This window comes from Pipistrellus hanaki (genome assembly GCF_964339955.1).
Source record: "Pipistrellus hanaki genome assembly, chromosome: 3".
NCBI classification, from domain to species: Eukaryota; Metazoa; Chordata; class Mammalia; order Chiroptera; family Vespertilionidae; genus Pipistrellus; species Pipistrellus hanaki.
In genome coordinates this window covers 117,004,968-117,032,274 of record NC_140505.1, presented here as the reverse complement: position 1 = coordinate 117,032,274, position 27,307 = coordinate 117,004,968, and positions in this window count along the sequence as shown.

The window sequence follows — 27,307 nt, the reverse complement described above, 5'->3', positions numbered from 1 at the left end:
GTTAAAACGGCAGTTATATCTTTCATTGCTTATCATCCCAAGTCAGAAGAAAACAAACTTAAGATAAAATAGTTTCCTTCAAATTCTTTCAATAGATAACTTTGCCTGGTTCATTTCTATTAGAGATATGCATGTGCATTTTTCAGTGGATAATTGCAACAAGAATTTTAAGATGCTGAAAACATGGAATCTGTGTTATCAAAGGGTTACTAGCCAGGCATAAATAAACTGAAAAATTTCCTGCATGCACACAATCAAAGAAAGCATTGTAGTGTGTTCCACGTTGTCCTTGGGCCAAAGTTCGACTATCCTTTTCCCCTCTACACAAACAGGACTTACAGATGTTTCACCTTCATCTTTCTTTAATAGTTTCTATTTTCCTCAGTTGAATGATTCACATATTTTATTCCTCTCTCTCCTCCCTCCCTCCCTCTTTCCTTCCCTCCCTCCTTCCCTCCTTTCCTTCCTTCTTTCCTTCCTTCATTTTGCTTTTCTAGTAGACTTTGCTTCTCTAGCTCTCTACCACTCACTCCATACAGTGCCTCTCAGTATTGCCTTAGCAGTTAGAATTCTATTTCTTTTACATTTACCTTTCTCTTCTCCTCTTCAGTTTTATTGCAGGGTAAAGAGAATGATCTGATCATTAAATACATTAACACAGTCACTTCTATCACCCATGTGTCTTTCTTTAAATGTTCAATGTATACACATATGCACACTGGTTCTTTACACACACAAACAAGTGTGATTATTTTGTCTGTATCAGTCATGTCAATCATGAGTACACCCTTCATTTTTTTCTCCTGACCTGATTGATTAAGTCAGTCAAAACATCAAACTGGTTTATATGACTAGACAGTATCACTCTGTGTCTTGTTTGTTATGACATGACATGGTTCCCTGACTTTTTTTAAATTTTAAGTTATGACATGTTCTTTGAAATCTGCTGCTACTGTTTCTTACGAAGGATATCTGTGAAGTCTCTGGGTTTTCAACCTCCCAGTCGGAACTCGTCGCTCTCTTCTGAATGTTTTCTTGATGCTTTGATCATATCTCCATTACCTCATGCAATATAGTTAGCTGAACATGCAAATGTTTCCTCTGCTAGAATATACATTCTTTAGAGAGTATTTTTTATACCTTTAGTATTTCAAAAAGTTCATTTTATTTAGTAGGTGCCAGGCACATATTCAATCAGTAGGTAGATATTCACATTCTAATTTTCAAAATAAAAAATTTGAGTTTACACTAAGAAAGTGATTATAAAGAAGTGGCAGCTGTGGATGTGATATCTAATTTCAAAAGAAAATAGCTGCTATACTAACCTTTAGTTCTTCTATCATACTGAGCAAAAACCCGGAGTAGTTTATCTTTGCCTGTTCCCCTCCCTGAGTTTATAGATCTACAGGAAAAAAGTTAAATATAGAAGAATTCTTGTGCTTATTTAGGAAAATATTTTTTGTGTGTTTTTCATTGAATTTAAGGCAATGTATGTTTTTCAGAGGCCAAAATGCTTTGAAGCTTTTTGCTTAAAGTTTATGTAACTTTTAATTGGTAACATGTGCTCCGTGGATATCTATGTACATGAAAGTGTACATAGTATACCTATATAGAGAGATATAAAGAAATGATACAAATTCCCCCATATGTTTATTTTTTATTTTTTGCTTTACAGCTTCTAAAATTTACTTAAGCTAAGTACAGTAGTACTTTGACAAATAAAAACCATCTAAAATGTATTTATGCCTCTGTCTCTCTATATCACATATGCACATTTGCATGCAGAGGATAGAATAAAAAAGAAAGAATATTAAAAAAGGAAACAAATAAGTATATGAATGAAAGTATTTGTGGGATAGCATGTTTATGTCTGTGCCTCAGTCAGGTGATCGATGGACATTGTAACATATGAATAACTGTATCTTTATCTTTATACCTCATTCTCTATGTATCCCATATTGAGATTACCTCGTAATTTAATAATTATTTTTGCTTCTTTATATTTTCTAATTTTAAAAGTGGGCATATTTTATGTTATCAAAAAGGATAATTAAAAATTAGAATGCTAGAAATCATGTTACTGATTTTATAAATAATGCAAAATTTGAGTTTTAGTATTATAAATGTGGGTATTTAATTAAAATAAAAACGCATTGCTAGTGAATTTAAAAAATACAATATTCTTGCTCTCTAAAACATAGAATAAGATATCAAATAAGAATAAATATTTTATTAACCAATCTATGTTTTTATCCTTAGGACAGATTGTGAATTTTGCCTGTGTAACTTAAAGTGAATAGCCCAAAAGCTTTTAAATTTTTGTTATTTACATTTATAATAATGTAATCTTTACATTATTTCTTTCAATAACCTGATGTCATATTACAGAGAAAACAACAACCTTGTTTATGGTTTGCAAAGCATAAAAACCAAACATTTTCACCCAAAAATATACCTAAAAATTAAAACTACATATGTTATTTAGTAAAAAAGCTTATTCAAGAAGAGATCTTCATCTTTCCTTTTTATTTTTAATTCTAAGTGTCTTTCCTCTTGTTAGTAGTTCCATGTTGCTTGTGTAGAAGCTCACTTAAATATCCCATGTAATCTGGTTGACTTAAAAAGTTGTGATTTCTAAATACATATAATCAAACAGCAATGTATTTGTTTCCAGGCCTGTGGAAGCATAAATGATTTATTGATAGTATAAATATGGATATTTCAGTTTCAGTAAATTAACTAGTTGTCAGCCTTGAATATAGTATAAGGAAAGCTTTTGTTGGAAAGAACATAGAAGAAAGAATGTCTATTTAAACTGGAATATTTAGACATTAGCCTGAAGTAGTCATTGCTATAATTTTTATTCTGATAGCATTTAAAGGATGTGACATACCAAATATCACAAAAATAAATAACCACATTTGCTTTCTGGGATTTTATTTTAAGACCTGAGAAGGAAATCTTAATCTTAGAATCATACTGATGAATGCATTTCATTTAGTCTTTTTCAAAACAAAAACTGATATGAAAAAATGTTTAGGCAAATAAGTAAGTCTTTAATAACAATCAGGTAATAAACAAGGTTACTAACAGTTCCTTCCTTCCTTCCTTCCTTCCTTCCTTCCTTCCTTCCTTCCTTCCTTCCTTCCTTCCTTTCTTTCTTTCTTCCTTTCTTTCTTTCTTTCTTTCTTTCTACTTTTTCTGAATTCAATAATCCTCAAAACTTTTTGTATTTTAGGACAGGGCTGCATTTAATTACAAGGAAAAACTTGACCACAAGCTATGTCCTGTAATATTTATGAATTAACCATATATCAGCTTTTCTGGGTGTATTTTTTAGTGTAATTGTTCACTATAGACACACTGTTTCTTCACAGTTTACATGACTATAACCCCCACACACACACACTCACACACACATTTTATTGTAGGAACAGAAGAGGGGGAACTCAAATCGTTGTTTCAACTTATTAGTATTTCTGGTGAGAAACTGACACTGAAGAAGAGAATGAAATTATATATTTTACTAACAACAAGATTTTGGAATTTTTAAAATTACCTTCTTAAAAATTTGGCCAAACAAATCCTCCTTTCCTCACCAATTTAGTAGAAAGAGCATAATGAAGGCAGTTTTTATCTGCATGAAATGCTTCTGTATAATTCCTAATCCAAGAATTGCCTCATGGTCTTCATTGAGATTTCCCAGTCTATATTCTCCATTCACCTGTATCATCTTTCTTCTTTCAGGGAGGAGGACTGGTTGAGGATGATTTAGATAAAATGAGTGAGGTACATAGTAGAAAAGAGAAAAGTGAAGAGATGGAATAATAAGAGAGAAAGAGAGTTGCCTTGGGCTATTGAATGAAAAGGCAGGCATGCAGGCAAAATATGCTACACATTCTTCTTTCATTTCTTTTCATCTGTCCCTCTCTTTAAGATCACTTGAGTACACAGTATATATGTACAAAGGATAGGAAGAAACACAGATTGTTCAAAGCACATATATAGTTCAGAAATGTGTCCAGGAGGAGAAAATTCATTATTTGGAAGATCATGTTTAAAAAGTTTACAGTGAAGAAGAATGTGCCACTGACTTTATATATAGGCATCTACTCAATTGTAATTTTCAGATAATTCATTGATTTGGTTCCTTTTGGATGTCTTAATTGTGAATATTATGCAGTCTGTTTCAATTATTGTGGTTGGTGCATGGATCATATTTAGTAAATGGGTATTGTTTAAACAAATGCACTACCTCTTCCAAAGGCTTTGTGCCCTAAAAATAGCTTCATTATTTGTTATATTAGAACTTAATAGGCCCTTTTTGCTTCAGTAGTACACAATTAAACATAGTGATTAAGATGTCCCGATAGCCAAAACCAGTTTAGCTCAGTGGATAGAGCGTCGTCCTGTCCTGAAGACTGAAGGGTCCCAGGTTTGATTCCAGTCAAGGGCATGTACCTTGGTTGCAGGCACGTTCCCAGTAGGGGGTGTGCAAGAGGCAGCTGATCGATGTTTCTCTCTCATCGATGTTTCTGACTCTCTATCCCTCTCTCTTCCTCTCTGTAAAAAATCAATAAAAAAACAACTATATATATATATATATATATATATATATATATATATAGTTGTTTATATATATAGTTGTTTATATATATAGTTGTTTATATATATAGTTGTTTATATATATAGTTGTTTATATATATAGTTGTTTATATATAGTTGTTTATATATATATATATATATATATATATATATATATATATGTGTGTGTGTGTGTGTGTGTGTGTGTGTGTGTGTGTGTGTGAGGATAATCCACAAAGACATATTTAGCCTAACCCTGCATCCTATGTTGTTTCTTGATACATACATATAAGAAAAAAGGATGTGCATAACTTCACAATCCATCAGTAGAAGGAAGGCAATTTGATGCTACTAGCTCCTGTTAACTATATTCCTTCCCTTTCTCCCTTTTTCTCTCCTCACTTCACCTTTGTCCCTTCTTTCTCTCCCAAGATCACAATTGTGGAACACGGAGCAGCACATGAAGGTGACCTCATCCATACAGAGCAAAGTCAACTTATATTTGCCAATTTCATCATGTGGCGAGTGCCTGTCTACAGTAACACGGTGGGAAAGGACTGAGCGATTGCCATATTCTACCAAAGACAGATTATATTTCATGTTGGGGTTTTCCAATTTCCTTGGATTTTCTCAGGCAGGGAGTTGTCACTGTGCGTATGTCAAGTAAGAAAGTATTTTTATTGTATCTAGCTATCTGGACGAGGCCATTTTATTACACATTTGTAACGAAGATCAACATGCTGCTAGACTTCTGAGGAGTACATATACTGCATCTACGTATGGCTTTGCACATTGATGGAGGACTGAATTACAAACAAGCATGGTTTAGTGTAATTTTTTTTAAAAAGGCAACATTCTATGCCGAGACCGGTTTGGCTCAATGGATAGAGCATCGGCTTGGGGACTGAAGGGTCCCGGGTTTGATTCCGGTCAAGGGCATGTACCTTGGTTGCGGACATATCCTCAGTAGGGGGTGTGCAAGAGGCAGCTGATCGATGACTCTCTCTCATCGATGTTTCTAACTCTCTATCTCTCTCCCTTCCTCTCTGTACAAAATCAATAAAATATATTAAAAAAAAAGGCAACATTCTAGAACTACAAACATCTTCATCTTCTCCTGATGTATTTTTTTTTTCTGATGTATTTTGTGATTCTAATATGGGGATGATGCTCTGTTTCATGTCTGGATTGCATCCTCAATTTAAGTTTGGATACAATTTGTGTGAGTGTGCGTTTACCATCACATCTCTACACCGGTCAAGGTTCCCCCTTTTAAAACTAAAGCAAATAGTTGAAAGAAAACACCCAGAATATAATATCTTAGAGAGACTCAGCTTGGTCCTGCTATGTTTAGATTTCTTCTGAATTTTGGCTTGGTTTTAAGCTTTGTTGGCAGACTCATTCAGAATTGTGGCTTTATCCTCTCTCTCTCTCTCTTTTTTTTTTTTTTTCATTTGACTAATATGATTTGTTAAAACATTCTCTGTTTATTTCTTCTTGCTTAACATTTTTCCACAGGGCAGGCATAATGAATTTTTGTTTATGATGGGCTGTGCTGCCTGAATTATGGTATGGAATCTGGACTTGGTTTTTTTGGAAAGGTATTTTATTGCTCTTGTAGAGGATTTATGCTGCTTCTGGTGTTCTCTTAGATATGAGTGTTTCTAAAGTTGGTTGCTAAGAGTAGTTATTTTTAAGGAAAACGAGGTGGTAGCTGGTAATAAATAACTACAACATTTATTAGAAATAGATTTTTTATTATAGGTGTTATTATAAAACCTGCCAAACTACCTTGGCATTTGAATTGTGTGATATACATTTTTCTAAAAAAAAAAAAAAATGCACTTTTTAAACTGAAGTTTAAAAGCTTTTTAAAGTGCCTTAGGCACTGGGGCTGGTTGATGCTGATCAACTACAGAAAACACTTATTAAAACATATTTTCCCCCAAGAGAACTGAGGAATATTGATATGGGCTACATTTTTAAATGAAAGTACCTGGTTTGTAGTTGAAGAAATTAGTATATCTCTGAAATACCTCATTGTAAATTTAAATTGTATAAAATAAACTTCTAAAGAAACCAAATTACAGTTTCCATATTTATGTGCCACCATACCATATATATTGACTTGTCTTGTTAGAGCTTTCCAAGAAAACAATATTCATTCATTCATTTATTTTTTAAAATACATATTGGAATAGAATGCATTTTCTTTTTATATCAACTACTAGAGGCCCAGTGCATGGAATTCATGCACGGGGGCAGGGGGGTGGTCCCCCAGCCCAACCTGCACTCTCTCCAATCTGGGAGCCCCTCAGAGAATTTCCTACTGATGGCTTAGGTCCGCTCCCCATGGTTCTCTGCTCTCTATGGGGCCTGCCTGCTGCACACCACGGTGATGGGCAGGCAAGCAAACCTACTGTTTGCTGTCCAGTTTCGCAGCTGCCCTCACCTCCCCGGGCTGATGATGCTTCTGGGAGGCGGAAGGCTTAGCATCCATCCCCAGGACCCAGGACACTTGGCACCTGTGTATGCAAATTAACCCATCATCTTTGTTGGTTAATTTGCATACTCACGCCTGATTGCCTGGTGGGTGTCACAGAGATATGGTCAATTTGCATCTTTCTCTTTTATTAGTATAGATTGTGGTATTTTGCTTAAGATACAAATAAAGGAGGAAAAACCCTAAATTCTTATATGCAATGATTTTTATCTTATTTCCAATACCCATTCATATTCCTTATGTCCACGGGGTACAGAGCACAGACTTTGAGGCTGGGAATTTCATTTCTACCTCTGAATAAATTGAAAAACCTATGCTGAATCTATTTTCTCATCTGTAAAATAAAATTAAAACTGAGAAACTTGAAATGCTATTGTACAGACTAAATGAGATAATACATTCAAAATGACTAGTATAACATTTGACTGATAGTACATGCTCAGTAAATGGGAGCTAGAATTTAGAATTATGTATCCAATAGTAATGAATGTATCTTGAGAGACATTTTGAAATAAAATGGGCAGGTATAACATATTTTCTGAAGACATATACTTAGTATTTAATGACTAGCAAATAAAATATGAGCCAACAACATTGAAATGGTATTTTTTAAAGGCAATACTAATGTAATATTGTAACATTTAAGCAATTTACCTCTGATTTTGATCCTTTAATAGATTTTCAATCAACCATTCAGGATTAAAGAACCCAAAGAGAATTTCAGTGGGGAAGCAAAAAGTGACTAAAGTATGAAAAATAAGGCCCAGGATAAATGGAATAAAAGAAATATTAATGGGTATTTTTTATTTCCTTAGGTAGAGAGTTGCCCTACATTTCCCAAAGCATATTTGTAGAGTAGAGGTTCTGTGTCTGGTCCAGGTGGCTCAGTGTTTGAGCGCTGACCTATGTACCAGGAGCTCACTGTTGGATTTCAGGTCTGGGCACATGCCAGATTGCTGGCCCCATCCCCAGAGGCAGCTGACCAATGGTTCCCTCTTATAATTGATGTTTCTCTCTCTCTCTCTCTCTCTCTCTCTCTCTCTCTCTCTCTCTCTCTCTCTCTCTCTCTCTCTTCCTCTCTCTCTCTCTCTCTCCCTCCCTTCCTGTCTAAAAACAAAACAAAACAAAACAATATATATTTTGCACAAAATTTGTGCATGGGGAGGAGTTTCCTCAGCCCAGCCTGCACCCTCTCCAATCAGATATCCCTCTCACAATCTGGGACCCCTGGCTCCTAACCGCTCACCTACCTACCTGTCTGATCACCCTTAAATGACCTTCCCTGCCAGCCTGATCTTGCCTCCAACTGCCCTCCCCTGCCGGCCTGATCTTGCCCAGTCTCTGTCTCTCTTTGTTTTTATCAGTAGTCCTCCAGGCCTCCCTGTCTCCCTCTCTCTTCCTCTTTCATGGCAGGGCCAGTGGGAGCAGTTCCACCCTCTCTGCCTGCCCGCTCTTACATCCAGGCCTCTGTAGGCTCAGTCCGTTTTGTTTCCTCATTCTGAAAGAGGTTCTGAGAGCCAGCTGGAAGGGAGGGAAAGAAAGGGAGAAAAAGTTGTGAGCTGGTGGGCACTGTAGTGTATCTGTGCGTGTGTGCGATTGTGAAGATGTGTGAGTGCCAGCCCTTCCCTGCCCGCCTCCCTCTCCTCCCCCTTCACTATCCCCATCTCTGCTGCCACAAGTCCTCACCCATCAGAGCCTGTTACTAGCGTGTTAGGCCTCGGGCTGTTCTTGATGTGATGGACCCAGGGTTTTTATATATTAGCATGAGAGTAGAGGTTCTGAGGCCAAACTTCCTGGGTATGACCAATTTACTAATCTTATAATTTTAAATAAGTAGCCTTTCTCTTTGTGTCTATTTCCTTGCCAAATAATATAAAATTGAGCTCATAATAAAACACTATAGAGCTATTTTTATGCTGCCAGATAGAAATCTATATAAAGTGTTTAAAAGATACCTATACATAGTAGGATCTCAATCAAGTTACCTAATAAATTATAGAGACAAAAATGTCTATTCTAATTTTACATATATGTATAGAAGTCAGAATGATTGTGGGGGAGCTTTCCTCATGTAAAGAACATTCAGATATCAAATATTAATCTAATTTTTTTCTTTACATTATTTTTCAGTGATTAGTCGAAAATAAAATAAAAAAACCAATATTATTTTATCTATACTATTTTATTTTTCTTACCATTTACATGTAAAATTTTTATAAAGCCAGTAAATATATAAAAAAGTTTATACCCATTACTTTTTTTTTCTTTTTTAAAATCCTTACCTGAGGATATTTTTATATTGATTTTTAGAGATAACAGAAAGGAGGGAGGAGAGGAAGAGAGAGAGAAACATCAATATGAGAGCGACACCTGATTGGCTCCCTCTTGCATGCACCCCAACTAGGGAGCCAAGATGCATGCCCTTTGGTCCACAGACAGACACTCTAACCACTTGAGCCAAATTGGCTAGAGCAAAAGTGTATAGCACTTTACTCAAAGAGGTTCTTCTTTCCTTTTATTGCCTATTGTTTTCTGCTATATTGCCTTTACAATTTTGGTAGATATTGGATCACAGTATCTTTTTCATAATTCCAATATTATGAAACTCTGATAATTGAAACTTTTTGTTACTTATTTGGTAGAAAAATCCATTAGAACCAAATATATTATTTGGTTATGTTTGATTACAAAACGTGATCTGAAATAACATGACATTTATAGTCATTTTTGTCCACTTAGTGTGAGTGCTCATGTGTATATCAATCAGGATGAATTAAGTTATTCTGGTGTAGTATTAAAACCCTCTAATTATAGTGGCTTAGTCCTAACCGATTTGGCTCAGTGGATAGAGCGTCAACCTGCAGACTCAAAGGTCTCAGGTTTGATTCCAATCAAGGGCATGTCATGTACTTTGGTTGCAGGCACATGCCCAGTAGGGAGTGTGCAGGAGGCAGCTGACTGATGTTTCTTTCTCATCAATGTTTCTAACTCTCTATCCCTCTCCCTTCCTCTCTGTAAAAAAATCAATAAAATACACATATTTAAAAAATAAATAAATATAGTTGCTTACAACAACACATCCACCATGGATTGTCACAGTCACCCAAGAAGCTGGCTGATAGAACAGCCACCACCTCAAATATTACTGCTGGCTGTTGAGCCTGAGGGGTAGAGAGCTGTGAAAGATCTTGCATTAAAAATTAACACTTCAATTTGGATGTGTCAAACATCACTTATACTAAAAAGCAAAACAAAAACAAACAAAAAAAAACAAAAACTGGCCACATGGCTTCTCACAACCACAATATAATCCTACTGTGTGCCTGGCAAGGAACTGGAAATATATTTGCTAAATAGCACTAATGATTACCACATTATATTTCAATGCAGAAATACTATGGTGATTATAGAGTATAGTGCCCCAAACCTAGTGTGGTCTTATAGATTACATGTCACATATACCATAATATTTTTCTAAAACCCAAAGACTTTTGTATTGCACCAAAAAGTTTCAGATATAGAATTAGGAATGAGCACTTGTTAAGCTCTAGGGAGTTAAAGAAAGATAAGACATGGCCCCTATTTTCATAGGGCTCATAGTCCCACAGTCCCATTAGGAAGACAGACATGCAGCCACAAACTTGCAGTGCAATGCAGGATTTATCACATGAATTTGATGACAGTGTAATTGTAGCACATAAGAGGGAGGAATCAGGCCTAAACTAAATAGAATGGCTTCAAATAGAGGTTCTATTTAAGCTGGAGTTGAAGCATGGTTAATAAGTAGGTAAGCACTAAGGAGATGACAAGCATTTCTGGTAGATTTTAATAAAAATGCTTTTGCTGTTGTTTGGCTTTATGTTTTGCTTGTACGCAGTATGTGCATATTTAGATGGTAAATGACATATCAATATATGGGGTATTGCAAGTAACATAATGATGGTTCCACCGTGGGGAAGAGATAAGCGATGTCTGAAATAACATTTATGCCCCATCATGAAGGGTTTTGGGATGCTGTAGTAAAGCAGTTTTAGTGTAAATTGATGTGCAAAGACAGAAACAAACTTTTTGAAAGGAAGCATGAAATGTTCTGTTGTGTTTTTTTTTCCCCCCCCCAAAGATCTTCTTGACCCAAAGGATGGGATGTAGGATGTCAAACTCATCGGAAATAATGATTTGTGAAAAAAGAAGTAAATCTTGTTTTTATATCCCAGTCCTTTTAAATAATGTCTTTTCAATATAGAGCTTATATTCAATATTCAACCTAACTGGGAACTAAAATTTTAAGTATCTTTACACTCATTTGAGCAAAAGGTCATACAAACATATTCCTCATATTTATGTTTAGATTTGGTTTAGTTTAACGTTTCCTTATGTGTGTTGCATTTCTGGAGCCCTATCTGGTATAAATGCATTTGCCACTATCATTCTATATTTTAATTCTTGAAATGTGTAAGTAGAATATGATGGAGAACTCTGTACAAAAAAAGTGGTGTAAACACCTCCTTAAGGACCACAGCTGCACTTGTATTGATTCTTGAAGTGAAATTGCAGGAAAATACCTGAAAATGAGGAAAACATGAAAAAAAGCAGTTTACCTTTATGGAGAAACACTTCATTTAGAAAAAGATGAAATATTAGAGAAATATTGAAATCAGAATTTATTATTATATTTTTCACATTTTATATAATTATAGCATTCACATATCTATAGTCCAATAAAATCATGTGTTACTAACATATGAAGAATATTTCGAAGTATGTGCTAGTTTATATATTTTAATAGTATAAAATAAATTAAATATAATTTTCTATACATTAAATTGTTACTAAACGTTAAAGATATTGAAGTGGTGAAGTAAAATTTATATTCTATCTTCATAAGCAGACACAGAAAAGCATACTGCACTAACCAATTAAATAAAAGTAGTCAGTATTAAAAATACTATGACTTTTTTCATTACAGAAACATCTATACTTTCTTTTATTGAAAAAATGTCACTTTGGGGAACACTGTTTAATAACTTAGTGTCTAGCCGAAACCGGTTTGGCTCAGTGGATAGAGTGTCGGCTTAGGGACTGAAAGGTCCCAGGTTCGATTCCAGGCAAGGGCATGTACCTTGGTTGCGGGCACATCCCCAGTAGGGGGTGTGCAAGAGGCAGCTGATCCATGATTCTCTCTCATCGATGTTTCTAACTCTCTATCTCTCTCTCTCTTCCTCTCTGTATAAAATCAATAAAATATATTTTAAAAAATAACTTAGTGTCTATGAAAATATGATATCCTTTTACTTGCTTATCTTATAGACTAATATAGAATGGGATAGTGGTATGTACTAGAATTCTTGAAAGATGTCACTGTTACTAGCCTGTCACCTCCTCCCATGCAATCACCTTTTGATGTTTGTTATCCTTTATGTAGACCATAACTTTGTTTTCCAAGAAATTTGGACTAAAAGTATTCTAAAGTGAGGCATCACTTCGCTTTATTTTAATAAGAAGAGTCAGTTGATGTATCCATGGAATAAGTTGTACTACAAAGAGAAAGGTGGGCTATCAATTGAAAACAACAGAATGCTCTGGAGATGAGGCAGGATGTGTGTTACCTACCTTGGAGCACCTTGACCTCCGTGAATGAGGATCAATGTTCTGTCCTCTTCATCCGTGCCTATTACTTCTTTGGTGGAGACAATCCACTCCATGTTTGGTCTTCCTCTTTTCCTGCTGCCTTCTATTATTCTCAGCATTACAAAAAAATTCAGTTTGAACTTGATATCTGAAACACTGTAATTTTTTTTCTTTAAAAGATATTTATGTTGATTTCAGAGAGGAAGGGAGAGGGGGAGAGAGAAACCCCAGTGATGAGAGAGAATCACTGATCAGCTGCCTTCCTGCACGCTCCACACTGTGGATCGAGCCCTCAACCCAGGCATGTGCCCTGATGGGGAATTGAACTGTGACCTCCTGGTTTATAGGTTGACACTCAGTCATTGAGCCACACTGGCAAGGCAACACTGTGATTTTTAATAAGAAATATCTATTTGTACTTCAACCTATTTCCTGGCACAAAGTTCCTAAAACACTGGAGTCTCTGTGATAAAAGCTGTTTTTGTTTGTTTTTTATGTTAATGTTGACTTTTGGAAAGCCCTTAGGTAACTCAAGGATAGGGGCTAGATGCTAGGGAAACCAATCAGGTGATTAGAGGGTTAAAAGTACTAACCCTCCAACTTTTGGAAAAGAGAGAGAATCTAAATGTTGAATCAATTACCAGTGGCCAATAATTTAATCAATCCTGACTATGCAATGAAGCCTCTATAAAAACTCAAAAGGACAGAGTTCAGAGAGCTTCCAGGTTGTTGAACACTGAGATTTGGCGAGAGTGGTTAGTCTTGTGAAGGCACAGGAACTGCACCCTTTCCCCAACTTACTCTATGCATCCCTTCCACCTGGTTGTTCCTAAATTATATCCTTTCACAACAAACCAAAATCTAGTGAGGTAGATGTTTCTCTGAGTTCTGTGAGCATTCTAGCAAATTAGTTGAACCTGAGAAGGGTATCTTGGGAACTTCTGAATTATGGCCAGCTGGTGGAAGTACAGGTTACAAATTGGATTTGCTTGTCACCGCCATAGGTAGTGGGGCTGGGGTAGTCTTTTAGGACTGAACCTTTTACCTGTGCAATCTGATGCTGTCTCAGGGAGGTAGTGTCAGAACTGAGTTGAATTGTAGGACCTTCAGCTGGTGTATGAAGCAGAGCATTGCTTGTTGGAGGTATGAAAACCACCCCCCTCACTGTCCACAGTGGATCTAGGTCCAGAACTCAATGGAGTATAAAAACTTCTCACCAGATCAACCCCATAACATCATTAGTACTTCAAATATTTATACTGCAAGAATGCTCTCTTCCTCTTCCAATTTCTTTTCCAGCCTAATACCTCTTACTTCCCATTCCAGCAATTTAGTCCATTAAATAATTTGTTCTGCTTTTTAATGGCTGACTATTTTTTTAATGGCTGAATTCTATTATAACTTTGAGTTCTGTGATGCCATAGTCTCCTGGTTCTCCTGATATTGCCCTGCTCATCTTCATGGTCAACCCTCCTAATGACTTTTCTTCTGGTTGTTCCCAGGATGCGATCCTTTATATTTCCTCATACTTTCTAGATGTGTGTCTAGTTTCATGGTTTTAACTATCATTTACCTACATGCTTATTTCTTGAAATTGAATATTTGTACCTGTATTATTTTTCTATTGCTTCAATTACAGCCACACACTTAATGGCTTAATACAACAAAAAAGTTATTCTCACCTGGCCAGTGTGGCTCAATGGTTGAGCATTGACCTGTGAACCAGGAGGTCATAATTCAATTCTAAGTCAGAATACATGCCCTGGTTGCAGGCTTGATCCTCAGTACAGGGTGTGTAGGAGGCAGCCCATAGATGATATTCTCTCATCAATGATGTTTCTATCTCTCTCTCCTCCCTTTCTCTGAAATCAATCAAAACTTTTAAAGAAGCTATTCTCTTACAGTTCTGGGGGTAAGAAATCTAACTTAGTTAAACCGGGTTAAAATGAAGTTGTCATGGAAAAAATGTCAGCAGAGCTGGTTCCTTTTGTAGGTTGGAGGCAAGATTCTGTTTCCTTGCCTTTCACCGCCTTTACTCTCCAACTCTCCATTGCTTGGCTGATATGCCTCCCCCCGCATTCAGTCAGCAGCAGAGCATTTTCTCTCTTTCTGATCTCTGCTTGCATCCTGCTATGTTTTCTGCCTGAGTCTGATATTCCTGAGTCCTCTAATAAATAACCTTGTGATCACATTGGGCCCACCTGGATCAGACAACCTACCCATCTCTTAATCCCATTTATAAAGTATCTTTTACCTTATAAAATTCCAGGGATTAAGATGTGGGTTTTCTAGGGGGGTGGGGCAGGAGAGTCATTTTCTAGCCTACCACAATGTCCTATTAAAGACTCAGATGATTATGCCCAACTAAGCATTTTTAACTCATTAAAATTGAAAGCACTGTGTTATCCTAGCTCCTTAGTCAGTGGTCGGCAAACTCATCAGTCCACAGAGCCAAATATCAACAGTACAACGGTTGAAATTTCTTTTGAGAGTCAAATTTTTTAAACTTAAACTTCTTTTAATGCCACTTCTTCAAAATAGACTCGCCCAGGCCGTGGTATTTTGTGGAAGAGCCATACTCAAGGGGCCAAAAAGCCGCATGTGGCTCGAGAGCCACAGTTTGTCAACAACAGTCTTAAGCCAAAGTCTCCTTTTGTATTTAACATCTAATTGTTGGTTAAGTCATCCATTCATTTACCCTCGTCGGGAACCTAGAGTTCACCTATGACTCTCTCTATTCTCTTCATATTGTAAATTGTGACCTCCTACTTTTCATCCCACTAAAACTGACCAATTTTAAATAATATTTTCTCTTCTTTGCTTTTAGTCTTTCACTCTCAAATGCATCATGCTTGCTGTCATCTAAATAATGCACATAGAAGCCAATAAGTTTGTGCCATCCCCTTACTTTAATGTCCCTCCCTCACCATCTCTCCATCACCTACAAAATATAAACCAAAGCTTCTCTTATCAATGTGTCTTCCAGTGTATCCTATTAAAATATAACCATCTTGAAGGCAAAGTTTGAGCTTTAGTCTTTGCCTCCTACTGCTTACTATAGTACCTGGCCATGCTCAATAGATGTTTGTTGATTTGAACTGAAGTTCTTTATCCTGAAATAAAAGGTTCTCTATGATGAAGCTGTTTCTTTCTCACTGAACCTTATTCCACAGCAATGACAGAATTTATACACGAAGGCAAATACCACTATGCATTCATGAAAGCAATGTATTTCCTTCCTGTGTAAAAAGGATAACTCTCTGTCCCTCAGTTGCAGATAGGAGTGGCCATACCACTGTGCTCCAGAAAAATGAAAGTAAGGGCAAGTACTTCCAGAGTTGGACCTTGGAAACCTCCCAAAGTTTCCCTTACCCTTCTCTCAACCTGATGCCAGAAGGCTTGCAGAATTTGAAGGCCACATCTTGACAACGGCAGAGACTTAAGACGGAAGGGTCCCTGAATCATCACGTTAAGAAGAGCCTCTCTGACCTCAGGAGCACTCACTTGGATAGAACAAGCATTGGAAAAATTCTAACAGGTTTGAGCCTATATAAATGTTGGGGTTGTTTGTTATAACAGAACTTTGACTAATAAACATGCCGGACAGCATCAGGGCTCTATAACTTTGTTGTTGCAGTCCCCTTTGAAAAATCACAGTTTCGACCTTGTCATCATTCTAGATTCAGCGTAGGCATTATCTCTTGAAAACTTTGTTGGGACCCACATTTTTGGGTAGAAGCTTCTCGTTCCCACAGAATGTAAGCTTAGTCCTATTAGTATGATTTAACACTAAATTGAAATTTTGTTCACCTATCCTGTTACCAACCTCCTCAACCAAGACTGAAAAGTCAGTCCCATTTTTGGCATTGCATTCCTGACTGAAGATACAAAATGATTGCAATAAGGTTGCAATAAATTCTTGCTGGACTGACCTCAACTCAATTTCCTCACCTATAAAATAAACATGATTCAGACCCCATATGGTTACTATGATGATTAAGTGAGGCAATAGATGCAAAGCACCTGGCACATAGCAGGTGCTTACTAAGTGTTCTTTTTCACTCCTTTACAGAACCTTCCTTAGTTGTGCTGGTTCATGGGGTACATCATTTTTATCTTGACTGCATTCAAGATTACAATTTGTCACTTATCTCTTTGATAGGTATTTTATGTATATATTAATTTAATTCCCTCATCCAAACTGAAACTCCTTCTCAACACAATGACACTTTATCTTTTTTTCTAGCCTCACTGCACCTTGGACAGAGGAGGTGTTCAATATACACATTTTAAGTTGGCTGAGATCTCTCTATATGTGTTCTATTATGTTGCATTAAAAACAGCTCCAAAACCTGGTCTCCATGACAGAAAACAAATCTTTGGCCAAGAAATAAGCCAGTGCATAAAACATGCTGTCAACTTGGCTTTCATACTAACCTACACAGGTGTGTCTATGTTTAGGGTGTAGAATATTACAGGATTTCAGTGCCAATTGTGGTGAAGGGGTGAGAAGTGTGTGTGTGTGTGTGTGTATGTGTGTGAGTGTGTGTTTGTTTGTGTGATAGGTACTCTGTAAAACATAAAACTTTTTGGTGCTTGGGAACCATTTTTCTGAATTTATCAGCTGTATATATATATATACACTGACTCTAGAATCTTATAAAATCTTGCCATGACTTGACATACAGTCAAGCATCCCCCTATTTCACATATTCTAAACACCTCTCCTTTTAAACCCATCCTTCTATAACAAAAATATTCTGCATTCGTCAGTTAATTTTACACTTATTGCCAGAGTGGCAACATCAGAAGAATTCTGGGAAATGGTGCAGCTTACTGAGAGTGGTATAAAGAATGGTATTCAGCTTTGAGATGTTGATGAGCTAAAGGTGATTTCAAACATACTGTATAAGGGACAAGAGCATAGATTCTGAAATCAGACTTCTGGGTTTCAGTTCTGGTACTGGCCCTTGACAAAGAGGGCACCTTTGAGCAGGTTGGTTCAAGCATTTGAGAAGTATTTATTAAGTGCCTAATATATGCCAGGCGTTGTATGAGATGCACAGGAAAAAGCAGTGAATAATTGACAAACATTTCTTCTGTCATGGAGCTTACTTTATAGTAGGAGAGGTCAGCCAATTGACAATAATAACAAAATACAGCCGAAACCAATTTGGCTCAGTGGATAGAGCATTCGTCTGCGGAATGAAAGGTCCCAGGTTCGATCCGGTCAAGGGCATGTACCTTGGTTGCAGGCACATCCCCAGAAGGGAGTGTGCAGAAGGCAGCTGACTGATGTTTCTTTCTCATTGATATTTCTAGGTCTCTATCCCTCTCCCTTCCTCTCTGTAAAAAGAATTAATAAAATATATATATTTTTTAAAAATAACAAAAATACATAGAATGTTAGTGAAGTGCTCTGATGCAAAATGTAAGAGAAACTGAGAGGTTAAGAAACAGTGCAGGAGTAAATGGCTATGATTTTATACAGAAACATCAGGGAAGATCTGCTAAGGTTATAGCATTTGAGAGAAGACTTTAGGAGAGGGAAAAGGTTCTGAGCAACAGAGAAGAGGAAGGTGGAGAAGTCAGAGGCCCTTAGGCCGTTCCTGGGACTTTGGTTCTATGGGAGTGATCTGGGAAGCAATGAAATGTTTCAAGCAGAATTGTAGCCTGATAGGACATGCTTTCACAGGATCACTCTGGTTGCTATGTTAAGAGTAAATTAAAATAAGTGAGAACAGAAGCATGAGGCCACTTAGGAGGCTAGTAGAAAAATTTAACCAAGGGGTTAAGAAGGGTCTATGAGCTAAGTCAGTGGTCGGCAAACTGCGGCTCTCGAGCCACATGCGGCTCTTTGGCCCCTTGAGTTCCACAAAATACCAAGGCCTGGGCAAGACTATTTTGAAGAAGTGATGTTAGAAGAAGTTTAAGTTTAAAAAATTTGGCTCTTAAAACAAATTTCAATCATTGTACTGTTGATATTTGGCTCTGCTGACTAATGAGCTAAGGTAAACATAATAAAAGCACAGGTCATTTACATTGTTGAAGTGTCTCTCAAATGGGGCTTGTGTAATGTCTCCCAGTGGGTAGATTCAGGCTGTGTGTCACTGACATGTCCCTGCACTCTTCTCCTTGCATCCTATTGGCCAGTATATTATTTCAACTAGTCCCATACAAATGATATTCATTTTGATCACTCTGTTAGAATAGATTTGTCCATTCCAAATTAACATTTGTCCTTCTTAATTAATAAATATTTTTATGCACTATGTCATGTCCCATTCCTCAACAAACTTTCAATTAATTCATCTCCTTATTTATAACAAATAGTCTCAGGGTTTCTAATTTTAAAAATGTGTTATAACCTATTTCTATCAATTATTTGTATTAAATGGTCACAAAATGAGTCACTGGTAGCCCCTTTCATGTTGGCTTCTTTATCCTTTTATCTCCTCATCATTTATGAAGCACCCCCAAGTTCCATATGTAAAAAGGTTTAAGTCTTTTTGTGTATTTTCCTTGCCCTGGATTGAATAAACAAAAGGTAGCAGAGAAATAAACCAGCAAAATATATTTTTAAAAGTCAAAATATATATGCTTGCTAATTTATTATTTTAACATATCTTGTGAAAGGTGTTTCTTTCTTGTCATATACTTCATATTCTCAGTTTACGCTTCTAGCAAATGATAGGCATAAAGTCAGTCAGTCTCAAGGATTTTTTTTTTTAATCTCACAATTGTTTGCATTATTTCATTGTGTGACTAAACATAAAAGAAAATAATTTTAGGGTTGAAAGGGTTACTAAAGGCTGTATAATCTCAGTTCTCCCACTCAGAAATCTCTGTAAATTCTTGATTGACTATCACCCAGTTTCCTCCAACCACCACAGAGACAATTTCTTTACTTTTTGAGATTAACTTCCTCCATGTTAGATTATTCATCTTTAAATTTTATTTTTATTGATCGCAGGGAGGAAGAGAGAAGAAGAGAGATAGAACTATAAAAGATGAAAGAGAATCATTGATCAGCTGCCTCCTGCATGCTCCCCACAAGGATGGATCCTGCAACCTGGGCATGTGCCCTGACAGGAAATTGAACCATGACCTCCTGGTCCATAGGTCCATGCTCAACCACTGAGCAATGTTAAATTGTTCTAATCTTTCCCATTGAATAAAAATATCAATTTCTATGACTTCTACCCATGAGTAGTAGGATATACACCTTTTCTACATAACATATATTAAAATGCTTAAGAAAGCTTTGATGCCTGCCCTGCTGGCCTTCAAGTTTTCCTTGTTCTTGGTGATATATTTCCAATTTTCTCATTCTTCATAATATGTGTTTTTCTGATCCCTCATTTGCTTATAACATTAAGGCATATTAATCTACTAACAAGATAGAAAATACCTCCCCAGCTATAATCCTACTATTTGAATTTAATAATATAAAATTGCTATTTTATCTTTGGGATAACTAAGAAACTATCTCTCTGGGTTATTTCAATAAAAATAACTCTCAGTTGAAATGGGATCCACCATGCTACAAATTCAGAGATTTCTTGTGTTGCAATTGATAAGTGTTAGAAAGTCTACAATCTAATATCTGTATACATATACATTGCAACATTACATATTACATTCTATATTTTTAATACTTTGTCTGTTTTAAGAATGAACATATTTAATTTTCAAATGTGATGCTAAACATTATTTTTCCTTTGAAATAAATGTTTAATTTTAAAGTAATTCTCAAATATAAGTAAAAGAAGAAAAACAGAATATTTCAGACTACTAGATCATTAATTAAATTCTCGAGCCATGGTAAGAGCTTACACCTGATCCTTAATTTGAAGCTTCGGGATTTTAGAAAACAAAACATATTATTTAATTTCACTGCCATGGAGGTCCAGGGGTGACTGGAAAATATGGTGAAAAAGAAATTGTGAGACTTATCATATCAAAATGTCATGAAATAATTTTCTCTGTATAAGAGTACCTAACTGGGTATCTAAAGCATTTTCAAAAGAAAATGTCTTTAGGGAAACTCAATGATATCAGCTTATGACCTCTAAACTGGAAAGAGCCTCAAGTAATTATGAGAATCCAGTGGTTCTTAATTTAAGCTCTGATTTTATAAATGACTTTTTGAACTGTGATTAGGATATAATTGCACACATTATGGTTTCTTTGACCAGAATATTAATGATGCTGTGAAACATTTCTAATTTTACCATACTAAATTTTATTCATGATGTTTATGAATTTTTTAATTGGTCCCTACTCTTGAAATAAAAAAAAGTATACATACACACACACACACACACACACACACACACAAACACACACACACACATACACACTAAGTGGCCAGATTATTATGATCTCTGAACACAATAATCTGGCCACTCAGTGTATATATATTCATGGGCATATGCCCTTGACCTGAATCGAACCTGGGACCCTTCAGTCCATAGGCAGACACTATCCACTGAGTCAAACCAACTAGGACAGAAGATGGTTTCTTTCTTTCTTTTTTTTCTTTTTAAATATATTTTATTGATTTTTAACAGAGAGAAAGGGAGAGGGATAGAGAGCTAGAAACGTTGATGAGAGAGAAACATCAACCATCTGCCTCTTGCACACCCCCTACCGGGATGTGCCCACAACCCTGGACCAGAATCGAACCTGGGACCCTTCAGTCCACAGACCGACGCTCTACCGCTGAGCCAAACCGGCTTCGGCGAAGATGGTTTCACACGAATTCATGCACTGAGCCTCATATATATATATATATATATATATATATATATATATATATATATATATATATATATTAGAGGCTCAGTGCATGAATTCGTGCATGGGTGGGGTCTGGCCAGCCTGGCTAGGGAGAGGACATGGGCCATTGGTCTGCCTGCCTGCTGGTCGAACTCCTGGTTGAGAGGAGAATTTGCATAGTAGCCTTTTATCATATAGGACAGTGTTTATGAACACTAGTTAAGTATACAATTTTAACTATATGTTCCCAAAAATTCTAGTTTAGTACTTCTTAGTTGGGATTCAGGAATCTGTATTTTAACAACTCCACCAGATGATTCTCATCATGAGAGAAGTTTGGGAAACACTGATATAGGATATACACTGAGTGGCCAGATTATTTTGTGCTCAGAGATCATAATAATCTGGCCACTCAGTATGTATATATATATTTCCTTTATTCAGAGAAAATGGAAGAATAAAATAAAAACATTTCTTAGAGAAGATGACTAATAAACAAAGACAAAAATATTAAAATGATTAAAAAATAGCAATGGTATCACTGCTCTATACAATTACATTTGCATATTCAGTCTGAAAAACAAAAAAAGAGAACAGATGCATCACTCTGATTTTCCTATAAAGGTAACTCTTTATGACACATGTGCAATCAATTAGTTAATTCTTTCAAGAAAATAATGCAAACTAGTCATTTCATGTGAACAAACAAAACATTAATTTTTAAGTATACAGCTTTTTAAAATTTTGCAACATTTTCAATTTATTTTATCATTTTTTTTTACCTTTTAAAATGACACTTTCCAGTGACCTTTAAAAGAAACCATCTTCGCTGAAGCCGGTTTGGCTCAGCGGTAGAGCGTCGGTCTGTGGACTGAAGGATCCCAGGTTCGATTCTGGTCCAGGGCATGTACCTTGGTTGTGGGCACATCCCGGTAGGGGGTGTGCAAGAGGCAGATGGTTGATGTTTCTCTCTCATCGACGTTTCTAGCTCTCTATCCCTCTCCCTTTCTCTCTGTTAAAAATCAATAAAATATATTTAAAAAGAAAAAAAGAAAGAAAGAAACCATCTTCTGTCCTAGTTGGTTTGACTCAGTGGATAGTGTCTGCCTATGGACTGAAGGGTCCCAGGTTCGATTCAGGTTAAGGGCATATGCCCAGATTTGGACTTGATCCCCAGTAGGGGGTGTGCAAGAGGCTGCTGATCAATGATTCTCTCATATCATTGATGTTTCTATCTCTCCTTTCCTCTCTGAAATCAATAAAAATATATTTAAGTAAAAGAAACCATTTTCTAAAGGAAAAAAGTTTTTCTCAAAGTGATAACTTATTTGCCAATAGGAACAGTATGGTGATCAGATACTGGTTATTTTATTTTACTGTTTTTGAAAATGTAGTTTAATTATGTAGTTTTGACAAGTGTGATTAAAAGTATTGATACTTTCCTAAAAACAACTTATCTTTCTACATAAAGAAAAGAAACTTCTATCTAATTCAACATGAAATCATTTCAGTAAACTCATATTTCCCCCACCTTCTGATAAGATTATTTAAGTTTGATAATGGAAGTAATAAGAAATATTTCTTGGTATGTTTCATAATGAACAGTAATGTATTTCTAACTAAAAATAGTCTTTTAAGATTGTTTAAGGCTAAACCACAACAATAATAAGAGAAATAAACATCAGTTCTGTTAAAGAACAATTCTAAAAAGTCTATTGTACGATGGTGGACAAACATTTTGGTAAATTGTATCTTACTGAGACAATCAAATGTTCATATATCAAAGGATTACAAAAGGTACATTTTTTAAAAAATTTAAATTATAACTCTTTCTTTAATTGCAGCTTTCTACCTTCACTGAAACTAGATTTCAATATGAAGGATTTCAAGGATCTAAATAAATGTGATAATATATTTAGTATCAGGGACAAGTGAAAAAAACATATATCCCCAAAATTGATTTAAGGGGACAATTGTGAGAAACAGATCCATATATATAAGTACTTTTTTCATATCAATAATTCATGCATTATTTTTAATAACTTAAACGTTCTAATTTCAAAATTTATGAAATATCGAAAAATATGCAAGTGATTATAAACATTTTATATGGCAACTTTTGTTCTGAATAATTGGAAATCATTGAAAGCAACTTTTAAAATTTCATGGATTTAAAGTTTAGTTTGATTTTTTTTTGGGGGGGGGGGGGCAGAAATTGCCTGGCTCTGCTGTGTGTCTCCTGCCATTTGTGTGCTGGGGACATTCTGCTCTCCTCCTGTAATTAAGGGCATTAGTTAAAAGCTCAGTGACCTCTGACAAGGCTCAGGATGGGATTATAGCCTGACAGGAGGCAGCTGGAAGGGATACCTGACAATTCACACTTAGAGTAAGCCCTGAAAAGTGCAGAGCATTTATGAGGAACTAACTGTCTCCCTTGTGAAAAAGACTAATCAAAGAAATCTCAGGTAGCCTTTTGGGACACTAACTATAGTTTGAAAATTAAAATGAAGTGATCAAGATCTCTAATTACCAGTCAATAGCACACACATTTTTATGAATAGATTCAATCTTCAACCCCATTTAAAGCAGTTATCACTTTAGTCTGTTGATAGAAACCTCATTTAACCAATGGATTACCTATAATTGACTGACTTCTTTAATAGAGTTTTAATACATCTTACATGTAAAAACATTTCAGTGAGGTCTCATAGTGAATAATAGCTGTAATCAGAAGTATAAAATGGTCATTTTCTGTAAAAATTACCACAAAAATCAATAATACACAGTTTTATGTGTTGTTATATTGTTCTAACATGCATTTTTATCTAAAATGTTTTAAAATAAATTGTTATAATTTGGCTTTAAATAATTTGCAACAATAACTTGCAAATATTAGAAGTTAAATCATTATTAAACATTTTACATTATAGCATATATAATAAATAATATGTATTCATTTTCAAAATACAGTTATTTTTATTCCTTCATTTACCTCTACTCTGTAAATCTCAAAAATATCAGAAATTTCTTCTTGATATCTGCTATCATTTTCTTGCAGTTGTGACTAAAATTTATCCCATAACAAATAATAACAACATCAGAAAATTAATTTCTTTGGAAAATTTGCTGTTTTTATATCCATTCAATTTTATACCCATTCAATATTTCCTCTATGGTAATGGGTGTGGCTGAAAATAATGGTGAAAAATATACTTTTGTCTGTTGTAAGCATATTCAATATGCTATAGGGACTTTGTATGAAGCTGGTTGTTGCTTGTAGCTTTTAGAAAATAATAAAATAATAATAAACTTTTGAAAATAATATGTAATACAAAGCAAATGGACATCTAAAAACTGCTTATCAAGAAAATGCCACATTTTTAGCTACTGTTTCATAGATCTTTTATTCCTTTTGTAAGCTCCTTTAAAAATGTTAATCCAGCCGGGTTTGGCTCAGTGGATATAGCGTCAGCCTGTGGACTGAAAGGACCCAGGTTCAATTCGGTCAAGGGCAAGTACCTTGGTTGCGGGCACATTTCCAGTGCGGGGTGTGCAGGAGGCAGCTGATTGATGACTTTCTCTCATCAATGTTTCTAACTCTCTGTCTCTCTCTTCCTCTCTGTCAAAAATCAATAAAATATATCTTAAAAAATGTTAATCCACATGTAATTGCTTTGTTTTGTTATGTAAATATCTCAATAAAATGTGAAATTAACTTTTAAAACAATCTACATTTCAAACTTCAGTTTCACAGAGCACATTTTTCCTCTTAGATAGAATAAAAAGTTCCATTGGTCAATTGCTCAGTGGTAAGCACATTCCTTTCAAACTATGCTCAGTATTTTAGGGTAAGTATATGTCCTTTCAACTTCTGTTGTAGAATACATCAGCAAGTAGGGACTGCCTGGGCTGCGAAGATTTACAGGTACACAGTTGCCTTCACTCATTATCAGTCAATGTTTTCTTTTGCTTACCCAATTGGCATTTAGATCTTATGACATTCAATACAACAAAATCATAACTTAGTAGCTTATAGGAGTAACATTGGTTATTTCATGCAACACTTTTATTTTAAAATAAAACATTTTTATCAGGTTTTGTGGAGAAGCACAGGACTTGATTTGGATGTCTGTAAGGACGATTCTCCAAAAGGTCAGAGACCTCTGAGGGACCTTAGGGAAGGGGGAAGTCCCTGCCTAGACTTTTCCAAAGAAGTCCGATTTCCAGGGCTGTTTTGTTAGAATCTCTATGTTTAATCTTTAAAAACCTGACCTTGTAAAAGCATATACTTTCTCAAGGATACTTACCCTGCTGATTGTATCTAGAGGTTACTTTGAGTTCAAGCTGTTGTGACAATAAAAAGCCAATGAGGCAGGCAATCAGGGCTATTTGCTACTAAAGTAAACTAGTCCTTTAGCCTTCTCTTTCACAGAAACGTGTATCAGAGTAATCCATTCATCCAAATCCATTGATGCTGGTCAGTCCTGGCAAGGTTTCATTAAGTCCAGGCTGGCATTTCTGTGGTGTCCGTTTTGCATTTTGATTTTATCAAGGTTAACAGAGTTGATGATACTGGTGTTTGAGCTCAGACTGTACATAATGACAGACTGTCTCCTTTAAATTCATGTTTAGCATGTATACATAAGTGTGAGGAATAAGTCATTCACTTTATGTATTGCATGGGGAACTAGATATAAAGAATGCCGCAATCTTTGATAATAAAACTCAAGGTCAGAGACCACTTTTATTATCCTGTGTACCCTAGTTGCTGGTATAATGCCTAACTTGGAGTAATACATAATGCATGTTTGTAGAATGATTAATTGTTGAACAGAAGGCTAGTAAATTGTTGAGAGATGATGATTTACAAGAACCGTGTGGTCTTAATCTGCTAGCTTTTCATAATCTCACATATTACTGTTTTTCACAGGTGATTATATTCTCACCCTTACTACTCCTACTGTCCTCTAATTTGACTTTAGGGAATGTTTGTGCCATTTCGTGAAATGCCCAACTGCTTAACACACCATAGATATGGATAGAGACTATACCATCTGTTTTTAAAGCACAACAAAACTGATAACATTGCCAATTCAACATTCCTTTGAAACTATAATATTTAACTCGGGTTCCCTCTACAGACAAGGAAGCACTTATGATTTTGCTGTCTGGGTAGAAGAAGGAAGAGCCCATCACACTTACATAGTATTTTCATATTCAAATAATTCAACTCATTTTCATTGTTGAAAAGTAAATAAGACAGAGAAAATTCCTTGCTTCGAGCCCAATCATCAGGAGACAGCGGGAAATGTCAGAGCCTGAGGCATTTTAAATACTGCAAAAGGTCCACGCTATTGTTTTGGAAAAATATAGCCTTCCTTGTAATATGTAAATACCTTTCCGTATATTTCCTGATCTGAAAGGTCTCTCTAGTTTTGCAAACGCTATGATAAATTGTGTGCAGTATGAATTTATCTGACAAGCGGTTCCATATATTATTTTATCAGATTTGTAAGTGGTTTTTCTGACAACCTCTCTTCTGCAATTTAAGATCTTTGAAATTTTATGAGTAAAGAAGCAAAGTAAAAGAAACTTCAGCATAAGGTAGAATGTGAGCACAGGCCTGTATATGACTAACTATAGGATGTGTTATAACAAAGACACACAATTTGGGGTGAATGGCTGGGCCTGGAATACAATAGAGGATACCTGAAAATGAGGCTGCCGAGGAAGGTTATGAGACACTGGGAAAAGTCTGATGGCTCGGGCTAATGACTATAAGTTGTACCCACCATGATCGATCAGAGGAAA